We start from the raw sequence: 23,868 nt of genomic DNA, 5'->3' as shown, positions 1-23,868 counted from the left end.
AATGGGTTAAATGAGAGTCGTCAGCGAGTCTGTTCTGATGGACCAATAGCAGTTTTTAATTCCCATCTGTCTTTTTTGGAGTTTCTTTTAGCTGACTTAGGACCACAGACCACATGAAAACTTGAATGTACAGGACAGCAAAGAGCCTGTGAAACTCAAAGTGCTACATTTGCCATGACACTGAACTGCAAAAATTATTTTAGCATTTTAGCCCCAAATATAGACATGCAAGTTAATAAAAATAAGAATACAGGTGTATAACCCCTTTAATTCCCATTTATTCTAACTTTACCATTAACATATAGGGTTTTTTGTGCAATGTCATCTCTAATCAGTTTCTAATACAATGTATGAATAGTCCTCTGCTCACACAGGCTTGAGCATTCTCCCTGATACAGGAGTAACAAAGCTCACATTGTATGAGCGGACCCCCTCACTAACTACAATGTACTGTAACCAGAAGAATTCAGTAGCCAGGCCTATCTACAAGTGCTGGATGGCTCAATACAGTTATAGTAAGGCCGGGTTCACATTAGCGTTTCTGTGTGCAGAATATGATCCGCATACATCAGCATGTGACATGCGTACAGATCTTTAACATGGTGTATGCAGGGACATGCGTTTGCATGCGTTCGCATATGGATGCGTACGCATGCGTTCGCATATGGATGCGTACGCATGCGTCGTTTCGCTGTGTGCGGCGGTGTCCAGCGAACGCAACAGGTTGCATTTCTTGAGGTGTCAAATATTGCGCAATCGTCCGCAGGTGGATGATTGCGTAAAAAAAAAATTACTGTCTACTCAAGGACATGCATACGCATGTGTTCGATACGCATGCGTACTTCACACTAATCATGTCCAGGAAATGATGTTACCACCTGCAAAATCCCAGATGTATAAATGGGGGTCTGGAGACAGGTAGTCCATTACTCTCAAGACTACAAGACTTTGGAATTACACAATCTTTGAAAATGTCTGTTAGTCTTTGCAGTCTGTACTCTGTACTGATTTTTTTCTGTTCCTTGTAGACTGTTTGCTGCTCTGGTCCTGGTGCTGCCGCCTTCCTGGTCCTGTAGTCTTCCTGGTGCTACCCGACTGCTGTGCTGTTGGACTACTGCCTGTAATATAAGTATTGGAGTCTACTTTTTTTTTTTTTTTGAGCTACATGGTGTTTGGCTCTTAAGTTAAATTTTTCTTATGTGTTCTCTAGTGTTTCACTTGACTGCTTCCTGCTCTTCCAACATGTCCTCCACTGAAGCTTCCGAAAGTGGACATGACACTGATTATGTAATCACATTTGATTTACTGATTGGTATGTATTGACTGTCAATATTATACACGTGGTAAATCCTGTATTTTCTTTACAGGTACCTTCCAGTGTGGAACAGCAGGAGCAGTCGAGAGGAAATGATTCTTCCCAGGGTCGTCGGCCTCAAGTTGCTTAGGAGGAAAGACGGGGTGTAAGTAGCCTTTATCAGAGTTGTAATTGAATTTGTTTTCCGTTTTACTTACAAATTCTTTTTTTGCATTTCATATATAGGTTCCACAATGTGAGAAAGGACAGCGTGATATCGATAATGATGTACTTATTCAAGCTGTGCAAGAGCGAGCAACGTTGTGTGACCCTTGTGATTGAAATCATTCCGACTCAGCCTTGATCCGACGACTCTGGGAAGAAGTGGCCAGATTGCTGTTGGATGATTGGGACCATGCAAGGCCACAAGTCAGAAAGGATTTTCGTAAGTATTGCAATGTGGTCTTACGCGTCAATTTTGCTGTAAATGTTGTTGTTAATTAAACATTTTTCTTCCCCCTTCACAGTGAAGAGATTAAAAGTTTGTTTGCATTCTATGAAGGATCGCTTCAATAAGGACATGAGACAGGAGATTCGGGTTCGAGGTGGTGCAGCTACAAAAGTCAGAAAATATAAGTACCATAATCGGCTTTCTTTTCTGAAGCCTGCACTTGCTCAGCGAACGTATCTTTTGTGTTGTTTTACTATTATTTTAACTTTAAATTTTTTTACTAATGTTTTTCATTTATTTTCCACAGAACCTGATGCAGCACCTCGCAACCTGGATGGTCCTCTGTTGGAGCAGCCCCTCATCGACCAGCCAACAAATAGGCCCAGTCCCAATCATCCACCAGAGATGGAGCAACCAGGCAGGCTTCACAGGCTAGGGAACAGGAAGCCGGTCCATCTTGTTTTCCCCTCTCCCAGCCCTCTGCCACTACTTTATTTGGGTCTGCTCGACAGCTGCAAAGGGCCTGGGAAAGGTCAGTCATGCCCAAGTTTATTCACTTAAGCTTGGTCTTCCCGGCTGGGATGAAGGTGGTTGTAGAAAGACTGGATGGTGGGTTGACCGCTTAGAAGTTGACCTTAATAGATCGGCGCAACATTATTTTTCCGCTATAGAACGGGGCATGACGGAAAACCTTAGTCCTGATCTCCTGCTCTATGTGATGAAGGCCTGTCAGGCTGCTTATACCAAGGCCATGCAGTGGTCCCAATATCAGCAACAGGCACAAACTTCATTTCCTACAGGCAGTAGCGTAGCTATCGGGGGGCCATGGCCCCCGGGCCCGACGCTCTGATGGGGCCCACCCGGAGCTATGCTACTGTAACTGTATCGGAGTTTGCACTGCGAGCTGATAGTTACATTCTGCGGCAGAGCAGGGAGAATCGATTTCCCTGCTCTGCCACCTGGCCACTATGGGGCCCCTGAGAAGGCGGGGGGCCCGCTGCCAGCAGTGGGCCCCCGTCTGTCATCGCAGGATCAGCTGTAACGGCTAGATGCCGATACAGCTGACCGCATTGATGAGAGAAGGAGCGTTACGCTCCCTCCTCTCCCATCAACCCCCTGCCAACGTCTGAAGTCACTGACACTGACAGTGGGAGCGATGACGTCACGCTGTCGGGAGGTGTGAGCACTCGGAGCAGCAGAGCAGCCAGGAACAAGAGAGGTGAGTATTTATTTTTATGGCAGCTGCCTTATACTACAGAGTCTGCCTATGGGGGCTTGCCTTATACTACAGAGTCTGCCTATGGGGGGATGCATTATTAGAGTCTGCCTATGGTGAGGTCTGCCTTATACTACAGAGTGTCTATGGGGGGCTGCCTTACACTACAGAGTCGGCCTATGGGTGCTGCCTTATACTAGAGTCTGCCTATGGGGGGCTTCCTTATACTACAGAGTCTGCCTATGGGTGCTGCCTTATACTACAGAGTCTGCCTATAGGAGGCTTCTTTATACTACAGAGTCTGCCTATGAGGGCTGCTTATACTACAGTCTGCCTATGGGGGGTTGCCTTATACTAGAGTCTGTCTATGGGGGGGGGCTGCCTTAATACAGAGTCTGCCTATGTTGGGCTGCCATATTACAGAGTCTGCCTATGGGGAGGTCTCCATTATCTAAAGTCCTAGTTAGTTTTTTGTGGTTCAAAGGGTCACTCCACACGATACATAGAAATATACATAATCCTCCACGAGGTATATCGAGAGGACAAGAAGTGAACTGAACGATATTTAGAGATTAAAAAATATTAACTGTTTATTAATACAATTGTTAAAAACAGGGGGCGGGGGGATGGGGAATATATGAGACAAAATAGGGACCTCCAAATGGTAGCGGGAGAGATGAGCCAACAATCATCTAATAACAATATACAGTATAATCAGGTAGATTTTTTGTTACATGAGTGGAGTCCTCTCCAAAACAGAGCATATAAAATCTAAAACGTGCACAAGTGTGGCTGCCAATTATTGTGGCTGTTTAGAAAAGATGCAGGCAAAAAATGCTTTTTTACTCATTCCTTACTTAAAGTTAATCTCTGTTGCCAAAAAATGATCATAAATATGAAGGGTGCGTACACAGAGGAAATTTCCTAAATGTCCCAAATAACTGGTGCTATATACTTGTAGCTACTCAGAAGCTGGTAATAAGGATCTTCATGTGCAGGCTATAGTAGAGATAAGCACAGAGGGAATGTAATAAAAGTTGTATTACCTGGATGGTTCTGTAGAGGAGTTAGAGGCCAGTGCCCTGGGATCATGTAACAGCGAGGGGACGTGTGGCTGTGCTCTCCCGACGCCCGACGAGCGCCGTTTCGCAAAAATGCTTCTTCCGGGGGCGGGAATTATTACCAGCTTCTGAGTAGCTACAAGTATATAGCACCAGTTATTTGGGACATTTAGGAAATTTCCTCTGTGTACGCACCCTTCATATTTATGATCATTTTTTGGCAACAGAGATTAACTTTAAGTAAGGAATGAGTAAAAAAGCATTTTTTGCCTGCATCTTTTCTAAACAGCCACAATAATTGGCAGCCACACTTGTGCACGTTTTAGATTTTATATGCTCTGTTTTGGAGAGGACTCCACTCATGTAACAAATAATCTACCTCATTATACTGTATATTGTTATTAGATGATTGTTGGCTCATCTCTCCCGCTACCATTTGGAGGTCCCTATTTTGTCTCATATATTCCCCATCCCCCCACCCCCTGTTTTTAACAATTGTATTAATAAACAGTTAATATTTTTTTAATCTCTAAATATCGTTCAGTTCACTTCTTGTCCTCTCGATATACCTCGTGGAGGATTATGTATATTTCTATGGGGAGGTCTACCTTATACTACGGAGTCTGCCTATGGGGGGCTGCCTTATACTAGAGTTTGCCTACGGGGGGCTTCCTTATACTAGAGTCTGCCTATGGGGCTGCCTTATACTAGAGACTGCATATGGGGGGCTTCCTTATACTAGAGTCTGCCTATGGGGGGTGCCTTATACTATAGTCTGTTTATGGGAGCTGCCTTATGCTAGTCTTATTGGGGCTTCCTTATACTACAATCAGCCTATGTGGGCTACCTTATACTACAGAGTCTGCCTAAGGGTGCTGCCTTGTGCTATAGAGTCTGCCTATTGGGGCTGCCTTGCACTAGAGTCTGCCTATGGGGGCTGCCTTGCGCTATAGAGTCTGCCTATGGGGGCTGCCTTATACTACAGAGTCTGCCTTTGCGGGGTTCCTTATGCTACAGAGTCTGCTTAAGGGGGGGTTCCTTATGCTACAGAGTCTGTCTATGGGGGCTGCCTTGTGCTAAATAGACTCGGAACATTATTAAATTTAAAGTGGGCACTTTACTGTTATAGGGGAACTCAGGTTACTGTGACTATCAAAGGGACACACAGAGGGCATTATTACTTTCTAGGGGCAAAATATGGGCACTGTTTTCTAGGGCACTTGCACCCGGCATTACTGTATTCTAGAGGGTTGCCTTGTGCTATAGAGTCTGCCTATGGGGGCTGCTTTGTGCTATAGAGTCTGCCTATGGGGCTGCCTTGTGCTATAGAATCTGCATATGGAGTCTGCCTATGGGGGTGCATAATACAATATAGAGTAGGCATATGGGGAGTGCATTATACTATATTGAGGACTATCTGCTGCATTATACTACATGGAGGCCTATGGGGAGTTTATTATACTATATGGAGGACTATCTTGCAGGGTGGATAAAAATCAATGTTTTTTTTTTTTTAACCCTTGTCAGGCTGCATAATTTTACAACCTTAACAGGCTGCATAGGTACAATTGTACCTTCACATATACCTCCACTGTGGGAAGACTTTACTTGGTTTCAGAAACTAAAGTTCATTCAGCTACAAATGTTATGCTGATATCTATTGTTCAGTGTTGTTACTGGTCACTTATGTTGCTGTCAATTAAGTTAATTCAAACTGGGAGTGGCTTCTACTTGTCTTCCTGCCTCCCTCCTCTCATTAGCCATTTTGCTGTTCATCTCATTGCTGTGAGCACACATTTCTAGGCTTGTGAAGTCTTCAATTTCTTGGAAACGAAGGTAGGAAAGTCTCACAGCATCTAACAGCCAGTTATACCTTTATTCTCATTATGTGGGGACAGAACAGTCAAATTGTCTTTCAGCCTGGACTTGGCTTACATATATTTTGTATGAAACTTATCACTATAGGTATAATTTTTATACGAAAAATGGATAATAATTAGTATCTACATATTGTTTTACGATGTTTTATTTATATTCAGCACAAAATACGAAGCCAAAATTCATCTAGCAAGTCATCATGAGTGATAGTAATGCTGGATCTAGTTTCCGCCATAATCCAAGAAAACGTGTTTGCAGGTTAGTATAATTTTGTGAAAAGCCAATAATGTAGTATTTCGGAAAATTATTTATTTTACATTTTTTCATATTTACAGATTTACGTCTGACGAAATAATGCGAATGCTAGAAGAATCTGATTCTGAGCATGAGGATGAACCATATGTTCCATCTGATGATGAAAACTATGTACCACAAGTGGATGTTACTGAAGAAGATTCAGACATTGAACAAGAAATGGTCATAGAGCATGAAAATGAATACGAATCAGACGAAAGTGTTGAGGATGATTCTGTGCCTCAAAGTGCAGGCGACATTTGGACTGCTAAGGATGAAACTCAATGGTGCAGTAATCCACTGCCAAATGCACAAACAAAATCTCGTAATGTCCTACGACAAAGAGGTGGCCCTGCAGCAATCAGCAACCTATATACAGCAAAAGAGCTATTCAAGTCCATCATGACTCCCGAGATGTGTGACATCATATTACGGGAAACGAATCGAAAGGCCAAGAGAGTTTGTGATGCTTACAACAACGAACTGGTACAACGTTTTCCTGATTCTTCCAAACGGCCACCACAAAAAACATTCAAGCAATTTACTGAAACTGAACTTCATGCATTTTTGGGCATACTGATTGCTGCTGGTGTGCACAGAGCCAACAAAGAGAATCTGGAGGAAATGTGGAATGTTGCTGCTCTGCCTCTTATACGTGCAGCCATGTCTCGTGACCGCTTCAAGATGATACTCAGATTTATCAGGTTTGACAACGAAAATACACGTGCAGAACGTGTGCAAACAGATAAAGCTGCACCAATACGGGACATCTGGACAATGCTGAACAGTAATCTGGAGAGAGCCTACAAGCCATATCATTGTATCACCGTCGACGAGCAATTATTTCCATTTAGAGGTCATACTAAATTTACCCAGTATATACCTTCAAAACCAGCTAAATATGGCATAAAGATTTTCTGGGCTTGTGACTCATCAAATGCCTACCCTTTACAAGGTCAGCTCTACACTGGGAAACCAACTGATGGTCCTCGACAAGTAAACATTGGAGAACGAACAGTATTGGACCTAGTGAGCTCGTATAAAGGCTCTGGAAGAAATGTCACCACCGATAACTTCTTTACAACCATGGAACTAGCTAAGGTATTGAACTCCTGGAACATGACACTAGTTGGTACAGTGAGAAAAAACAAAAGGTTCCTACCTAACAACATGCAGCCTGCCAAAGAAAGGCCTGTATACTCGACAAATTTTGCCTACAATCATGATGCAACAGTCTGTTCATATGTACCAAAGAAGAACAAATCAGTCGTGCTTCTATCATCTATGCACATGACGGGAGAAGTTGAAGAGACACTAGCAGCCAAGCCAGAGATAATAAAATACTACAACATAACAAAAGGTGGCGTTGATGTTATGGATAAAATGTTGGGAGAGTACACTGTGAAACGACGAACATCACGTTGGACTTTGGCATTTTTCTACAATATGATTGATGTCAGTGGGTTAGCATCCTACATCATCTACAGAGAACACAATCCAAGCTTCAGGGCAAAGGATCAACGAAGAAAGTTCCTGAAAGATCTCGCAAATCAGCTGTGTATGATTGCAATTGAAGATCGTAGTACAAACAAAATGATAATGAGAAACCATTTTCTTCGAGGTGCAGTAGAAATGGTGCTTGGACGATGCATTGTGGTAGCATCGCAGCCAGCAGCTGGCCCCAAAATACCTCATGGTAGTCGTGGACCCTCCCCTGTTGTTGGTAGTTGCTATGTCTGCAGAGACCTGAGGCGAAAACAACGCAAGACTAGAAAGTCTTGTGTGGTTTGTGTGAAACCCATTTGCGATGAACACTCTGTAGCAAAGCCAACATGCATTACTTGCAAAGAAAATCAATAAAAAAAAGTTTCTTACATTTTCTTTTATAATGTAAATGAACAGTTTTTTACTTGTTTATAATAGTTAAATAGCATTATCATTAAAAAAAAATTTATGCTTTTTCCCTTGCATTATCTTCATTCAAAATATATGAGGTACATTTGTACCTATGCAGCTTGTTATGGATGCAAAAAGATCTCGACCCCTTATCTCGGAAGCGGGTGGAGATATTTTATTGAAATTTGGCCAATATATTCTGGACCAAAAATGTAGAGATGTCACGAAATTTCAGCCCTCTACGTCTTTTCAAAAAAAAGTTATTGCAATTTTAAAACGGAATAGTTACAATTGTACCTATTCAGCCGGATAAGGGTTAAATTAAAAAAAAAAAAAAAAAAAAAATCGGATTTTTTTTATTTAAATCGGATTTTTTTCAATAAACTGCTTTTTGAGGAAAATATTTTACCATCGAAAGGTTCTTCCATCATGAGATAAAGCCGAGTTGTTTAACTCAGTAGAATAAAGGCTGTATATGTGTAACATTCACAATGCCATGCTCTTCCAGAGGTTTCTGTAGGATTAGTGGGCAGTTTCTCTCCTATATTATCACAGACGCTCGCTTTACTTACGCAGTTCTCAAAACTGAATTTGACTCCGCAGAGGTCCCAGCCTCTTCTTCACGGCTAAAATGTTACAACATGAACAGAGTTGAGAAAAAGACCTTAATCCTATTGTTCTACAAACCTATGAATACAGAATCAACCCCTTCAGTGCCAAGTCCAAGAAGTTAGACAATATGTTTCTGATTGTTTGGAGTGGAATAGATCTGCACAACACAAGAAGAATGTGAATCTAAGTGTGAGGAGGAGGAAGGGCAAGCAGACAAGAAAATGAAAGTGAAACTTTGAGCGCAATACTGCAGCATAGCCACAGACAGACAAGTCTGCATCTGTTTGTGTGTACGATCTGAGATTTATTACATTCTTTCCTTATAATGGCAGCAGGCCGTAAAAGAGACCCAGTTTGGAAATATTTTAATGAAGCTCCTTCGCCTATCGGTAAGGCAGGTATGCGTGCAAAATGCAAACGATGCAACAAAGAGATGCAAGGCCTGGTGGTGCGAATGAGGCAACATCATGAGAAGTGCGGTGATGAAGATGACCAAAGAAACACTTCTGAACAGGCAGGATCTTCAGGTTGGTAAACATTTTTATTGAATCCCATTTCTAAAGACTGAACTATCATGTGTGAGAAAAATTATATTTCTTATTATTACTGCATGTTACTGTCATTTGGTACAGTTATGAAGAAAAACAAATATTCCTTTTGGGGCAGGGGCAGTGATGTGTTGTGTACAATAAGCAAAAATTGTATAAACAATAAAATAACAGCATTGACTTTTTTTGTTTAGGGGAATTCATGGATTCTGGAAACTATCCACCTCCAAGATCACCATCATCCTGTTCTACAGTTTCAGAGTTATCCATCCAGGATAGTGCTTCATTAGCAGCAGCATCATCATCAGACACCCACAGCCACATATCACCATCACCCAAAAGGAAGAAAAAACCTTTACCTCCTGGAACCACCATAGATAGGTTTGTGATAAGAACTAGCAGATTAGAAAAAGAGATGATTGATGAAAAAATTGCCCAGTTTATTTATGCAACGGACTCTTCTTTCCATCTGACTGAGAACCCACATTTCATTAATATGGTTCAGTCACTGAGACCAGGATACAGTCCACCCAGCAGAGCTGATGTTGCAGGGGAACTGCTGGATCAAGTGTATGACAGAGAAATGGAGCAATGTGCAACAGCTCTGGAGGGTAAAATTGTTAACCTAAGTATTAATGGGTGGAGTAATGTCCACAATGATCATATTGTATGTGCTTGTATAACAACAGAAGATGGTAAAGTCTTCCTTGCACAAACAACTGATACGTCAGGATACACAGCAGAATACTTACAAGAAGTGGCAGTAAAAGCTATAACGACGTGTGAACAAAAATTAAAATGTCTAGTACGCAGTTTGGTCACTGACAATGCTGCAAACGTATCCAAGATGAGAAGAGATTTAGAAGAGCAGGGAGGAAATACAAAGCTGCTAATAACATGGTTGCAGTGCTCATTTGCTGCACCTCTTAGCCAAAGACTTAAGTGTTCCAGAAATAAAGGCTAATGTTGTTGAAATTGCTAAATACTTCCGTAATAATCATTTTGCTGCAGCAGCTCTGAAAAGGATGGGTGGAACCAAGCCAACGCTCCTACAAGAACTCTGTGGTGGACTGTTTTGAGCAGTATATCAAAAACTGGCCTATTCTGATGACACTTTGTGAAGAAAATCGAGATAAAATAGATGGCACTGTCACGGCCAAAATTCTCAACATTGGGCTTAAGAGAAATGTTGAACATTTGCTGAGCTTCCTGAAACCCATCTCTCAAGCTTTAAACAAAATACAGAAAAATAGCTGTTTTATTGCGGATGCTGTTGAAATTTGGAAGGAACTGAGTGAACACTTAAAAACAGAACTACACATGGACAGAATTAAATTACAAGCAGTAAACAAACGAATGGGACAAGCACTGACTCCAGCTCATTTTTTGGCAAATATTGTCAATATCCAATATCAGGGTCAAAACCTAAGTGCTGAGGAAGAGGAGTTAGCTATGACATGGGTATCCAGCAATCATCCATCTTTAATGCCAACTGTAATAAACTTCAGAGCTAAGGGGGAACCATTCAAGAAATATATGTTTGCTGCAGATATTTTAAGGTAAGTCACACCAGTAAACTGGTGGAAGTCACTTAAGCGCTTGGATTTAGAGACTGTTCAAGTAATGATTTCACTTTCAACAGCAGTAGCTTCTTCTGCAGGCGTTGAAAGAATATTCTCTTCCTTTGGAGTCATTCATTCTAAATTGAGAAATCGGTTGGGACCCAATAAAGCAGGAAAGCTTGTTTTTCTTTTCCAGATTATGAATAGGAACAAAGAAGATGATGATGATGATGAAGATGACGACAAGTGAGCTACAGAGGACAGCAGGGACAGTAGTATTTAAGTTTTTCATGTGTCGGCTGGGCTGACAGTCTAAGTTTCTTATAATATATATATATTTTGTTTAGCCGAATTAGTTAACAAACATGGATGTTTGTTTAAGCAAATAACTTATGCTGTTTGTTGTTATTGTTTCAGTTGAATAAATCTATTTAAATTGTTATTAAGGTCAGGATTATTTTTCTCCTTCCTAAGTACAACAGAACAGTGGTGTCCAAATATGAATGATTAACCCATTAAACTGGGGAGAAAAAAAGTAATATAAAAAGTGATTTTAAAAATCTTCATCTACTTGCATGTTAAAGTAGCAAGAACTAGTTTAGGTAGAAACTTTGATTTAAATCACTGATTTAAATCAAGCCTTACTGACTAGTGATTTAAATCGTGATTTAAATCAGTTAGATTTAAATCAAATCCACCCTGCAGTATCTTGTGCATTATACTATATTGAGGCTATCTAGGGGGCCATCATACAGTGTGGAGATTACAATGAGGGGGTCATCTTAATTGTTGGAGCATGTGGGTGGTACTATACAGTGAGGGGGGCATTATACGGTGTATAAGAGCATCTTACTGTGTATAGGGGAACTGTACAGGTGAGACTCAGGACACTTGCACCCGGCATTACTATACTCTAGAGCAGTGTTTCTCAACTCCAGTCCTCAAGACCCACCAACAGGTCATGTTTTCAGGATTTCCTTAGTATTGTGCAGGTGATAATTTCATCACATGCTCAAGCATTAATTCCATCACCTATGCAGTAGAAAGAATATCCTGAAAATATGACCTGTTGGTGGGTCTTGAGGACTGGAGTTGAGAAACACTGTTCTAGAGTGTTGCTTTAGAATTTAGAAGGCACAGTAGGTGCAATAATAGGGGCACATACGGCAGCAGCGGCTCAGAATTGGGGTAGTTTGTGCAGGTTGGGAATAGATAGTGATGGTGCTGAAATATGAGAAGTTAAATGTGTCTTTGTTGTAACCTCTGCAGCTGAGTCGTGGCTGGAAGAAGTAGTCATGTCGGTCTGGGCCAGATGGAAGAGATGGGAAAAATGAATGATTCCATCAGAAAGAACGTCAGCAGTAAGTCATTATCTGTAACTGTGCTGTAATGTCTTATGTTCTGTGGGACTGGTATGGCATATGGCAGTAATATCCATGTTGGTCTTTGTATAGAGATTATTTTCAGCAACATCGCTGTCATCTGCTCAGGTTCTCCTCCACTATTAGGATGCGTCACCGAGTTGTAATCAAGGTTACCTGGTTAGGGACCCACTCAGAAGCTTTGCCCCCCCCAAACCAAAACCCTAGCTACGCCTCTGCCTACAGGGCAACAAGCTGCAGGACAGCATCAGTGGCACTATCCACTACCACCACAACCACCGCTGGACATTAGGACTGTTCCAACAGGACCCAGCTACACCATGCAGCCGAGTGCAGCAGCCCAGCCTCCCACTTCAACCATGCAGCAACAGGAACCAAAAGGCAGAGGAGCCAGCAAAACAAAGTCCAGGAAATGAAAAGCTGCTAAGAGACATTAACCAACCCCCCTCCACCCTCACCTCCGAATGTGTCTTTTTTCAGGTCTGTCCACACAATCCCTTGGTTCTTTCCCATTTAATGTGTCAATCCCTTCCAACTTGTTTTTCAGTCCTAATGTGTCCTCTTCCCCCAATGTGTCCTCTGCCAATGTTTCTGACCCAATCCTCCAATTGACTGCCACTTCCACTACTTCCCCAACCTATCATCTCAGCCCGACATCCCTCAGGTCCACCATGTAACTCCCTCCCGCAGACCCCGAAAGTAAATCACATTTTCATTTTTTTTATTTTTTTTTTTATTTAAAATTGTTTTTATTTTTGTTAGTACAAATTATTTTGATTCACAATAACTGTCTCACTGTGTTTTCTTTAGCTCTTTATTTAAATATATGTGTATATTTGAGTGAAGTCTTTCTCTCTTTATTTAAACACTAGATGGTGGCCCGATTCTAACGCTCGGGTATTCTAGAATATGCATGTCCACGTAGTATATTGCCCAGCGACGTAGTATATTGCCCAGTCACGTAGTATATTGCCCAGTCACGTAGTATACAGCACATACACGTAGTATATTGCCCAGCCACGTAGTATATTGCCCAGCCACGTGGTATATTGCCCAGTAACGTGGTATATTGCCCAGCCACATAGTATGTTGCAGTCACATAGTATATTGCCCAGTCACGTAGTATATTGCCCAGTCACGTAGTATATTGCCCAGTCACGGAGTATGTTGCCCAGTCACGTAGTATGTTGCCCAGTCACATAGTATATTGCCCAGCCATGTAGTATATTGCCCAGTGACGTAGTATATTGCCCAGCCACGTAGTATATAGCAGAGCCACGTAGTACAGTATATTGCCCAGTGACGTAGTATATTGCCCAGCCACATAGTATATAGAAGAGCCACGTAGTATATTGCCCAGGCACGTAGTATATTGCCCAGCACAGAGCCACGTAGTATAGAGACTTTAAAAAAAAAAATAAACATATACTCACCTTTCGAAGGCCCGTTGGAAGTCCTGCTATACTCACCATCCGCCGCCTTTGCCACTCCTCGCCACGCTCCCGGGACCGCTCCATTGCAAGCGGCAGCTTCCAGTGGTCCCAGGGCTGGTGTGAGTAGGACCTATGATGACGTCGATGTCACATGATCGTGACATCACGGCAGGTCCTTGTTGCACACCAGCCCTGGGACGGGACCGGAAGCTGCCGCTTGCAATGGAGCGGTCTCGGGAGCGTGGCGACTAGCGGGAAAGGCGGCGGATGGTGAGTATAGCAGGATTTTTTTTTTATTATTATTATTTTTAACATGACATATTTTTACTATTGATGCTGCATAGGCAGCATCAATAGTAAATAGTTGGGGACACACAGGGTTAATAGCAGCGGTAACGGAGTGCGTTACACCGCGGGCCGTTACCACTGCCATTAACCCTGTGTGAGCGTTGAGCGGAGGGGATTATGGAGCGGGCGCCGGGCAGTGAGTGCAGGGGAGTAGGGGAGGGACTAATCGGACTGTGGCCGTCGCTGATTGGTCTCTGCAGCTGCCTGTCATGGCTGCTGCGACCAATCAGCGAATTAATAACCGTGACAGAAGGACAGACAGACAGACAGAAGTGACCCTTAGACAATTATGTATATAGATGTGTGTATTGTTGAGTATTGTTGAGTGAAGTATTAACGGGTGTTACATTTAAGGTGTTTATTAAAGTTACAGTCAAGGTGTTAATATTACAATCAGGAAAAAGTACAGGTACATAAAATTACAGGTACATTTGACTAATACAGCTTAAACTATTTCATCTTGCCATGCCACACGTCCAATATCAGAGACAAAGTAGGCAACCATTTTATCCTCATTTGGGCAACTTCCACTGTAGTCCTCAGAGGGTGAGCATGGTAATCTAGCAATGTGGTATTAACAGGTTCCTCAAGTTCAATGTTGGGTTGCTCTTTTGACAGGATGTAATTATGCAGTACAACACACGCTTTCACAACCTCATCAATTGTCTCTATTTTAAGATTGATGTTCCCAAAATGCGCCATTTAGCTGCCAGCAAACCAAATACACACTCCACAGTTCTTCATGCCCTTGTCAGTCTGTAGTTGAAAATCCTTTTTGTGTGAATCAAGTCCTGACTCGAGTATAGTTTTATGAGGTTGGCACACATATGAAACTCCTCATCCCCAACAATAACAACAAATTGCATTGGCAGTCCTTCAGTGTTCGGAAGAGGTTGTGGAGGTGAAAAATTAAAATTATTACCATACAAACATTGTCCCATGTCAGAGTTTTTGAAAGTCTGAGTCATTTCTTCATCCTAATGAGACAACGTCAACGGCGACAAATCAACATTCAGCATCCGCAATTGCCATCAGAACAATGGAAAAGTATTTTTTTTATAATTAAAGTACTTGGATCCACTTCCAGCAGGTTTAAGAATCCAAATGTGTTTGCCGTCCACAGCCCCCACACAGTTTGGAAAATTACAAATTTCATTGAATTTTTCAGCCAGAGTTCAGTTGTGGGTTGGGGGAGGAATTCTGCACGCAGGATGTCACACAATGCACGGCAGGTGTCTCCAACAATCCCAGAAAGGTGGACAGTAAAATCCGAAATTGAAAATGTAGAGATCTTAAGGTCTCTCCGGTAGTCAGAAATCTGTGGAAAAGAAAATGGAAAAACAAAATCAGTACATGGCTTTTATAACAAGAATATTCATGACAGGTTTCTTTTTCAAAATGACGTACCTTAGGGTCACCAACAGACGTTCCTCAGCAGGAATTGCTCTGCGTAGCTGTGTGTCTCGCCTGGTGATGGATCCTCTAACACAGGGGTGTCAAACTGCATTCTTAGAGGGCTGCAAACAGGTCATGTTTTCAGGATTTCCTTGTACTGCACAGGTGATAATTTAATCACCTACACACATAATGATTGCAGCACCTTGTGCAAAGCTAAGGAAATCTTGAAAACACGCATGGTGTGCGGCCCTCGAGGAATGCAGTTTGACACCCCTGCTCTAACACATAGCAGCAATTCTTGGAAGCTCTGTTCAGACATTCTTGTGTACTTGAAAAACTTTTGTGGGTTTTCACGAAGCTCGGTGAACAATGAGTGGTAGGCTCCATGGCTCTCTCAGACTTCAAGAATGGGGTGTTGCCAATAGTGACGACGACGTCTTCTCAGTCTTTCTCTTCTCCTTTCTTCCTCACAAGCCACAGCAGAAGCAAAATTTCAATGATAAATCCAGATTCAGATTGAAGCTCTCCACGTAAGATCCATCTTGAAGCAGGATACGGCATGAAAAGAAGAGGATTTCAACTGTTCAGTGTCTCTATATATATAGAAATTCCCATTGGGAAATACTTTACGCAAGCGCATAAACAATGCAAACCCATGCAAAAACGCCGTCATGCGTATGATCATGAGGATAAAAAAACGCTGTGTAAACATGCATTTGCATGTGTTTTGGCATGCGTTTGCCCATGCAGATGATATGCTGTGTGCACAGAAACGCTAATGTGAACTTAGCCTAAGTGACTGTCATCATCTCAGTGGAAGAGCTGCAACCTTGAATAATGGACAAACATTACACAATGGTGTATGTCAGGCAGCTAAATAAGGATTTCTTCTAGAAAGCATACCCACGTGACAAGTTAGCATGTAGTGAACGGCCCTGTTTCCATTATCCACTTAGCAATGCTGCTCCGACAGTGTGAGGACTATGAGAACATCCGAAACGACTCCGCACAATGCCGACACGAGAACTCAAAATACATTCCAGAATTAGGCTGGCACAATGCCTGACCAATCCCATCTCGGTTGACATTCTGTTTCATGTAATGTGTCATGTCACCATAGACTTTGAGGCTGTAAATCTGTGAACACCACAAGCAGAGGATTTCCCGAGAAGTGGAAAATATGGGAAGCTTTCTGTTTAGTTTAACAAAGGGTTTGTATATAGTAATGACTGAATGTTCCCTGTACAAAGCTGATCCCATGCATCCGGTATGTATCTGAGAAAATCACCAGGGTCGGTGCGGAAAAATTGTCTCCATTAACTCTCATAATCAAAGTCTATACTTGTTTTATATATCGTCTATTTCATTTAATAACAGTCTATAAAAATGGCATATTACATAACTTGCATCTTTAAAATCACTAGAACAACACTCCATTCTAGTAATACATTACCCCCCTATCCTCTCCAAAGCAACGGTTAGACGTTTTACCTTTATATAAAAACTCTGGAAGAATAAATTCCAGCTTCACAACAGTACAGGCTTAATCAAAAAAGCTCAATTCCACAATTGTTTTCTGGGATTTTTATTTACCACGTTCACTGCATGGTAAAACTGACCTGGCAGTACGATACCCCAGGTCGGCACGCGCACACAGGGACAAAACATGTCTAGGTCATTTTATATTTAAATGGTGAAAAAAATCTGAAATTTGTATGAAAAAAAAGTTTGTGTTAGTCATCATTTTCCAGGACCCCTAGTATTTTCAATTTTCGGGATCTGGGGCTGGGTGAAAACTCATTTTTTGCACCCTCAGCTTGCACCATTTTGGAGCACATACGATGGTTTGATCGCCTCTTATTACATTTCATCGCAATGCTGTGGCGCCAAAAAAAAAAAAAGCATTTCGATTTTTTTCTTGTTGCGCTGTTTACAGATTGGATACATTTATTTTATATTCGGATAGAGCAGCGATACCAAATATGTGTATTCTTTATGGTTTTATTTTCAATGTGATATTTCAGTTTTTCTTTTTTAATAAATTAGCAAAAATTCCTACATTTTCTCAGTCAAATTGGGGTGCATAGCGTACATTAATGAGAAAAAATTAACTTTTTTGAATTTACCAAATGGCTGCAATGAAACAAAGAGTGAAAAATTTAAAGGGGACTGAATACTTTTTGCACCCACTGTATATTTATTTATTGTATTTTTTATATTTATTTTTTTTGTTGCATTGATACATTTTACAATTCGGCTATCTATATTCTGATGCAGTTACACACGGTGGATCATTCAGTCTATTTGGATTTGGGAGTGCAGAATTTGCTAAAATTTATTTTAGCGGATGAGGAGCCATTTCACTTTTCCAGAGCCTTTGTACTACCCCTATATTTCCATTGACTTATGACGGACCTGAGTGGAGACTTGCTATTTTTATGGATTGAGTTGAAGCTTTTATTGGGAATATTTTACACAATGTTTGGGATCACATTTATCCGGCGCACTACATTGTGCACTTACTTTGGGGTTTCCATCTAAATCTCCGAATGACGTGATCGAGATGAAACCCTGAGATCCATTTACTATAATGAGTTAACAGAGTTGCTCTGGACTCCTTCTAGCCTCTGTTCAGCTGTTTCCTTCTTTTCAGAAGTGCACAAAACAGTGGCGGACAAGGCTTTTATGAACGGCTAAAAAGACGGACACCGCTAGATCACACGTTAGATAGCGTCCAGAGTGCCTCCATCTGCCTCATTTTAGTTACCGTATATACTCGAGTATAAGCCGAGATTTTCAGCCCAAATTTTTGGGCTGAAAGTGCCCCCCTCGGCTTATACTCGAGTCACGGTAGCGGTGGGGTCGGCGGGTGAGGGGGAGAGGGCGCTGAGGCATACTTACCTAGTCCCAGCGATCCTCGCGCTGTCCCTGCCGTCCCACGGGCTTCGGCGCTGCAGTTTCTTCCTCTCTTCAGCGGTCACGTGGGACCGCTCATTACAGAAATGAATAAGCGGCTCCACCTCCCATAGGGGCGGAGCCGCTTATTCATTTCTCTAATCAGCGGTGCCGGTGACCGCTGATAGAGAAAGAAGCTGCGGCACCGAAGACAGGAGGGGACAGCGCGAGGATCGCCAGGACTAGGTGAGTATAGCATATTCACCTGTCCTCGTTCCAGCCGCCGGGCGCCGATCCATCTTCCCGGCCGGCGCCTCCATCTTCCCGGCGTCTCTGCTCTCTGACTGTTCAGGCAGAGGGCGCGATGACGCATATAGTGTGCGCGGCGCCCTCTGCCTGATCAGTCAGAGCAGAGACGCCGGGAAGATGGAGGCGCCGGAACGAGACGCCGGGAGCTGCAATCAAGGGAGGTGAGTATGTGGTTTTTTTTCTTTATTGCGGCAGCGGCGGCACAAATTTATGTGGAACATCTATGGGGCACAATGAAGGGTGTAGAGCACCGTATATGGCACAGCACAGCTATGGGGCACAGTGAACGGTGCAGAGCACCGTATATGGCACAGCACATCTATGGGGCACAGTGAACGGTGCAGAGCACCGTATATGGCACAGCACAGCTATGGGGCACAGTGAACGGTGCAGAGCACCGTATATGGCACAGCACAGCTATGGGGCACAGTGAACGGTGCAGAGCACCGTATATGGCACAGCACAGCTATGGGGCACAGTGAACGGTGCAGAGCACCGTATATGGCACAGCACAGCTATGTATGGGGCACAGTGAACGGTGCAGAGCACCGTATATGGCACAGCACAGCTATGGGGCACAGTGAACGGTGCAGAGCACCGTATATGGCACAGCACAGCTATGGGGCACAGTGAACGGTGCAGAGCACCGTATATGGCACAGCACAGCTATGGGGCACAGTGAACGGTGCAGAGCACCGTATATGGCACAGCACAGCTATGGGGCACAGTGAACGGTGCAGAGCACCGTATATGGCACAGCACAGCTATGTATGGGGCACAGTGAACGGTGCAGAGCACCGTATATGGCACAGCTATGGGGCACAGTGAACGGTGCAGAGCACCGTATATGGCACAGCTAGGGGGCACAATGAACGGTGCAGAGCACTATATGGTTCACACCTATGGGGAAATATGAACGGTGCAGAGCACTATATGGCACAGCTATGGGGAAATAATGATCTATTTTTATTTTTGAAATTCACCGGTAAATGCTGCATTTCCACCCTAGGCTTATACTCGAGTCAATAAGTTTTCCCAGTTTTTTGTGGCAAAATTAGGGGGGTCGGCTTATACTCGGGTCGGCTTATACTCGAGTATATACGGTAATCTTCCACCGGGGGTTCCATCTGAATCACGTATTTCAGAAATCTACATCTCTACCCAGTGTAAGCGTTCAGCACAGAGCGCAGGATAAATGTGAACTAAGCTTTACTTTGATCTATGGGAGGCAGAATGAACAAATTAATAGCCGGTGAAGAATTGGTGTTATTTATTTTTTACGCCATTCCTCGTGCAGTATAAGTGACTTTATTATTCGGTAAGGTGCGATTTCAGCGTTACCAGGTTTATATTGGGTTTTTATGTTTGGCTGTTGTAACACACTAAAATATGCTTTTTATTGCAAAACTAGCTTTTGCATTGCCATATTTTGAGAGCTATAATTTTTTCCACATTTCTGCCGACAGTCATGTCGGGAGGAGTTTTATTGGTATTGCTTTCGGTCTCAACATTTTTTGATCGCTTTCTATTCTGATTTTTGTGAGGCAGAATGAACAGAAACTAGCAATTCAGGAATTGTTTTTTTCTTGGGGGGGGGGGGAGGGTTATGCTGTTACGCGTGTGGTAAAATTGATATTGCAGCTTTATTCTTCGGGTGAGTGATTACAGCGATACCACATTTATAGAATTTCTTCATGTTTTGCTGCATTCACACAGTAAAAACTATTTTATATAAAAAACTTTTTGTATTGCTTAATTTTTGAGAGCTCTAACTCTAAAGGTACCTTCACACTGACCAACTTCACAACAATATAGCTAGCGATCCGTGACGTTGCAGCGTCCTGGAAACGCAGCAGCGATCTGGATCCTGCTGTGACATCGTTGGTCGGAGCAGAAAGGCCAGAACTTTATTTCGTCGCTGGATCTCCCGCAGACATCGCTGAATCGGCGTGTGTGACGCCGATTCAGCGATGTCTTCACTGGTAACCAGGGTAAACATCGGGTTACTAAGCGCAGGGCCGCGCTTCGTAACCCGATGTTTACCCTGGTTACCAGCGTAAACGTAAAAAAAAAAAAAACACTACATACTTACATGCCGGTGTCTGTCCCCCGGCGCTCTGCTTCTCTGCACTGTCAGCGCCGGCCAGCCATAAAGCACAGCGGTGACATCACCGCTGTGCTTTACGGCCAGCCGGCGCTCACACAGTGCAGAGAAGCAGATGATGGACTTTTTTACGGGACAAGATTATGTTTTCAGTGATCCCATTTTTATTTACATTTGTCTTTTTATCAGGTTTTATTCCACTTTTTGTTCGGCAATATGATAAAATAACTGGGCAAAAAAGATGCTTTTTCATTATTTTTTTTACGGTGTTTACTGAAGGGGTTAACTGGTAGTACATTTTTATGGGGCAGGTCGTCCCAGACGCGGCGAACCAAAGGTGTACTCTTAAATATTTTTTTAGATTGTAGTTTTTTTTTTACTTTGTCCAACTATGGAACTTTCAATTTCAGCAGCTTAATCATTGCTTTAATCCATTGCAACGGTGGCGCAGTGGATAGCACAGCAGCCTTGTGCTGGAGTCCTGGGTTCAAGCCCCACTAAGGACAAAATCTGCAAAGCGTTTGTATGTTCTCTCTGCGTTTGCACGAGTTTCCTCCGGGTACTTCGGTTTCCTCCCACATTCCAAAGACATACTGATAGGGAATTTAGATTGTGAGCCCCAACGGGGACAGCGACGATAATGTGTGCAACCTGTAAAGCGCTGCGGAATATGTTAGCACTAAATAAAGATTATTATTATAACTGTCGGTGCTGCACAGACACAAGCCACTTAGACCGTGCTCTGCGCCCAAATTTGGACTGGAGCACCTTGGACCCACCAGAGAAAATCATTCTTGGGGCTTACTATGTAGCTACATAGAAATAAATACAAGACCACCAATGCGGTAAAACGCGCCAATATCAGGGTATACTATAAGGTAGTACACGTTTAAATCATGTAGCAGGTGTTTGGGCAGCCCCCTTCATAGAATATAAAGTAGCTCCCTCATAGAATATAAAGTAGCCCGTTCATAGGGTACAATGCAGCCCTCTCCTAGTATATAAAGTAGCCCCCTCATATAGTATAATGTAGCCCCCTCAAAGAATATAATGTAGCCACTCCATATATTATAATGCCAGCCTCAAGAGTATAATGAAACCTCCTCATAAGGTATAATGCAGCCTTCCAATAGAATATAATGTAGCCACCTCATAGGGTATAATAAAGCCAACTTCATATAGTATAATACAGCCCCTTGTCATGTCGGACGCTATTCACACTAGGGCGTCCGACAGAGCGGTAATTCTTCATTCGTCCACTATGCGCTCAGTGGCGCCGGCTAGATTTTATCTAGGTTGTCCGGGGTTAATCTAGCTGGTACTCGGATTGGAGGCTGGGTCACGCCCACGGCCTTTAAATAGTTCTTCTGAACTTTGGGTGTCGCCAATTACAGCTTGTGTCTTGTACCTGGTGATCTCGGTTCGGAGTGGTGGTCTTGGAGTGGAAATATCATATCTGGTGGTGTATGATCCTTTGTCATATTTCTCCTTCCTATTTGTGTTTTGTTTTGCCCTATGCACATTATAGTGGTTTCCTGAGTGCGTTTGCGGCGTGGTGCGTTTTTGGTTTTCCCTGTCTGTGCTTTCTGTAGGGGTTGGTGTGAGGTATTATCACTGGGTGGAGGGTGGAGGTTTCAGATTAGTACTGAAACAGGAGTTAGGGTCAGGCCTGGCGGCCCAGACAAGCACACCATCAGTGTAATCTCTGGGAGAGGGACAGACAGGGTTTCCCTAGTCTGAGGGATATCGCAGGGGCCCGGGTTATTAGCTTTGCCTACCTAGGCTCCCCGTGACATTATAATCGGCCCATATTTTTGTATTCCATGGATCCCATGACTTCGATAACCCGCCAGTTGGAGGCGCTGTCCCTACAGGTCACTGAGTTGAAGGGGACAGTTAAACAACAGGGTCTAGTAGTAGCTAATGTGCAAGCTAAATCTGCAGGTAGAGTTGCTGAGCCTAAGTTTCCTTTATCTGAAAGGTTTGCTGGGGAACGCAGTAAATTTGTTACTTTTCGTGAAGCTTGCGAACTTTATTTTCGTATGCGCCCGATCTCCTCAGGTAATGAGGCTCAGCGTGTGGGCCTGGTGTTGTCATTACTCAACGGGGACCCCCAAGCATGGGCGTTTTCGTTACTATCTGGTTCAGCTGCATTTAACTCAGTGGAGAGTTTTGTTTTTTTTGCTCTTGGACTCATTTATGATGATCCTGACAGAATGACTCTAGCAGAATCTAAAATTCACGCTATCCGCCAGGGGGAGCGTATGGCGGAGGATTACTTTTCTGAATTTCGCCGCTGGACGGTTGACACACAATGGAATGATCCCGCGCTGCGGAGTCAGTTTATTCATGGGGTTTCAGGAAGGGTTAAAAAAGCCCTTCTGATGTACGAGACTCCTGCTTCTCTAGAGTCCGCTATGAGTCTTGATGTCCGCATTGATCGCCGTTTGCGTCAGGGGGAGCAAGAGACGCCGCCTATGGGGGAGGGCGTAGGTACACATGAGGTTGCTGCATGTGAACCCACGGAGCCTATGCAAATCGCAGGGGTGTCACATGTTAAACATCAAGCCTCTCTGCTCAGGAAGCAAAGAGCCTGTTTTTGCTGTGATAAAACTGGTCATTATGTAAATACTTGTCCTCTGCTATCTAAGAAAAGCGCAACAGCGGAAAACTACTAAGCTCAGAGGGTGTGGAGGAGGCCAATCTGAGCTTATGCATATCCTCCATGGTGGTTTCTCAATGCATGCTCCCTGCCAAAGTTATGGTCGCTGGCAGAGAGCTGCCAATCACTGTTTTTGTGGATAGTGGTTCTGCCACTAATCTCATTAATGAGGAGTTTCCGCGCACGGCCGGTTTCAGGGTCAAAAAACTGCCTCATCCTATCCGGGTGGTTACCATCAATGCTGCTCCTCTCCCACAGGGGGAGATTACTGAGTTTGTGGCTGAGGTGAAACTCCACATTGGGGTTCTACATTTCGAGCAGGTTACATGTAGGGTACTCAGGAATCTTCCTGCACAAAAGGTTTTGGGTTTTCCATGGTTATCTATGCACAACCCGGTGATTGATTGGAAAACTCAGGACATAATTCAGTGGAGCGAGTTCTGCCAGGAGAATTGCCTGGCCACGTGCGTGTCCGCTGTGACTCCTAGCATTCCTGAGTCACTGCTGGATTTCGCAGATGTGTTT

General features: G+C 43.2%; 1 protein-coding gene and 1 long non-coding RNA gene across 3 annotated transcripts in view; both read right to left on the bottom strand.

Moving 5' to 3' along the window:
- The window catches only part of CNKSR3 (CNKSR family member 3), a 190,809-nt gene that overhangs the window by 84,236 nt on the left and 82,705 nt on the right, over window positions 1–23,868 (bottom strand). The window lies entirely within an intron of this gene.
- Window positions 14,319–16,227, bottom strand: LOC138681675 (uncharacterized). The gene is made up of 2 exons (XR_011321961.1): window positions 15,383–16,227; window positions 14,319–15,293 (listed from the first exon to the last, which is right to left on the bottom strand). It is a non-coding gene; the product is annotated as an uncharacterized lncRNA (long non-coding RNA).

Source organism: Ranitomeya imitator, chromosome 5 (genome assembly GCF_032444005.1).
Source record: "Ranitomeya imitator isolate aRanImi1 chromosome 5, aRanImi1.pri, whole genome shotgun sequence".
NCBI lineage: Eukaryota > Metazoa > Chordata > Amphibia > Anura > Dendrobatidae > Ranitomeya > Ranitomeya imitator.
This window is presented reverse-complemented; position numbering and strand designations above follow the sequence as displayed.